Genomic DNA, 2,721 nt, shown 5'->3' on the forward strand with positions numbered 1-2,721 from the left:
ATTACTCCCTCAAAGATATCCGCCAAAACTGAATATATTCCCTCATATAGCTGACATAATAATACATTATGTTCTGCACAGTAAAGCTTGCAGTGTTTCATAACAAAAATAATTCATCAATAATACCTTCATGAATGTCCCAGCTGTTACTGAATTTCACCAAATCAGTTTCTGTAGAATGTATGCATAATGCGCCCTCAGATCTGGTTCCATGCAGTTTGTCAGGAGTGATCAATAGAACAAACAACATAGATATTGATCTGCCAGCGCATTATATGATGGAACATCAGGATCTGTTACTTGCACTTAGACTCATCTTATAAGAAAGAACATACGCACGTATTTCAGAAATGGCAATCGCCAGTATCATTTCATTATCTTCATAATGATTTTCATAACTAGAGTCTCTATTTCCTTGACCTGCGAGGGTACAAATTATACATAGAATCAAATTTTAAAAAGAATAAGAAAAATATTAAAAACATAAAACTTTTAAGAACATATGCAGACTGTAATTTTAATATTCATCATGAAATATTGTACTCTGAAAGATTCACAAATGTTTTCCTGTTAAAATTTATTAATTAATTACATCATATATTTCATTTGGAAATTAATTTCATAATACCAACTATTCAATGGAATAATAATTAATAATAATAATGATAATGACAATTATTATTATTATTATTATTATTGGTAGAACACATACCGACTCTTTAAGATGTGGCTAGCGGTTACAAGGTTTTAGAGAAAAACCGAATAGCTTAGAAGAGAAAAGAATCGTGAAAATCAAAATTTTTATGTATGATTATAATGTATCTTTTCGTACAGTTAATTCTAAAAATAAAAGACAATATCATTAACTGGGTTATAATCAGAACGAGTATGTAAAAGAAAGTAAAAGAAATTACCTCAATGGCTATAGATGGAAAGAAAATGAATAATTTTATAGCAAAATAAATAAAATGAAAAAGAATCGTGTCCGACTATATTGGACGGGCTACCCAACGATGCCTATTCACAGGCGCGATCCCACTACTGCTCGACACGGGGACTTTTGCCTGCTGTGTTTCCACCCTGGGCCAGTACGTCCCTCCTTAGACAACCTGGACCCCCTAGGCTCCCCCGAGGGACCCATATTGATGCCGAGCTTAGCGCGGACACCCGATCGACATAGAGCACCGAGGAGCAGAGCCCCCGCCCTCAAACCGTCCAACGACCCCGGCCTCCAAGTAGCTGGATTACAGGAGCACGCCACAACTCCCAGCCGAAAACAATTTGCAACCTTAGCATATATAACTCTAAAATGTAGTGGAATCTGGATGATACACTTTTATGAAACTGATACAAAATTCAAGCTTTAGAAGAAACTCTCAAAATTTACAACAAATATCGAAATGTCCTGGAAAATTATACTGTCTTATTTGACAAGGCGGAAGTACGCGTCACTCGTTGACGAAGGGAGCGCACTCATAATGTTCCATTAAGGGAGGCAACTTGTCGTCAAACAAAAACCACTATCTGTTCTCAGATTTGCTACTCTTGTCACAGGTCGTACCCAATCACCTTCATTTATGAATAATAAGATGTGGCCAAATACTAGAAGTATTACACGAGTTACCGATTGAATTTGTTGACATTATTATGCTGACAGGACAAATTTACACACATAGGATGTTATATCATTGCAATCTGTCAGTGAGGCAGCGCATCGACCAATTTGTCCAAATTTACACCTATTGAACGGTTCTAAACAATCATTAATTTTCAATATTAAAATCTCCGAATTCTCCCTCCCTCTCTCTCTCTCTCTCTCTCTCTCTCTCTCTCTCTCTCTCTCTCTCTCTCTCTCTGACAGTGCTACGATATATATTTCGGATATTTAATTATTAAAAAATTCTACAGAAATGAAAGGGAAAATATTAATTTTGATTTTGCATATAAAATTACGGGTTTCATATATCACTTTTCAATGTGTATGCAATATTCTTTAATAGCATTTGACATGTTTGTACCTTCTTGTCCTTCAAAACTGCATAAATACTAATTATTATTTACACAGGATAAACACTGTTATGTATTCACAGATTTCAAGTTTTATTTCCTCATTTTAATACTTGGAAACTTAAACTAGAGCTTAAACTAAGCTGAAAAAGAGAGATATTTTCACTGGTATTATCTTTGCCATTTTGATCAAATCTAGAAGAAAAAGTAGAAAGCCAAAATCCTAGTATTTGCCTATTCGATAGGTTCAATTTGCCTGCAACAGTTTACTGTTGGAAAGGAATTTATAAGTTATGCTTTTCCTATTTTCATTTGAAACTCAACAGTATCAAATCAATTCACTTTATTTCAAAAATATAGGCCCCCGGCCCGTAATACAAAATTATGTTTTATATAAACAACTGGAACGCCGCATTTTCTTTAATGCATGTGGAAATATAAATTCTTGATTTATTTCTACACTTGTTACTACACTTAGGTCGGAATAGTAATATATTTACATCATTTATTCGGATGGACATAAAGAGTCCTCTGTCCTAGCAAATGATCTCTACCGGTAATGTGATAAATTATACAGCGGCATTACATCATTCTTAACCAAAAGCCACACAAATTTTGTAACGCTTGGTTATACATAATATACATTTTTTAGAGATCGTCTTCTAATAATATCATATTCTGGGCAAACGCAAACAAATTGAAATTCATCACTTA

The 2,721-nt window shown here is 34.2% G+C and overlaps 1 non-coding gene across 1 annotated transcript; it reads right to left on the bottom strand.

Moving 5' to 3' along the window:
- Positions 1-973: 973 nt before the first annotated feature.
- Positions 974-1,271, bottom strand: LOC149793865 (signal recognition particle RNA). The gene has a single exon (XR_016423128.1).
- Between the last annotated feature and the right edge of the window lie 1,450 nt (positions 1,272-2,721).

Source organism: Sinohyriopsis cumingii, chromosome 8, assembly GCF_028554795.1.
Source record: "Sinohyriopsis cumingii isolate HCF-2022 chromosome 8, ASM2855479v2, whole genome shotgun sequence".
NCBI classification, from domain to species: domain Eukaryota; kingdom Metazoa; phylum Mollusca; class Bivalvia; order Unionida; family Unionidae; genus Sinohyriopsis; species Sinohyriopsis cumingii.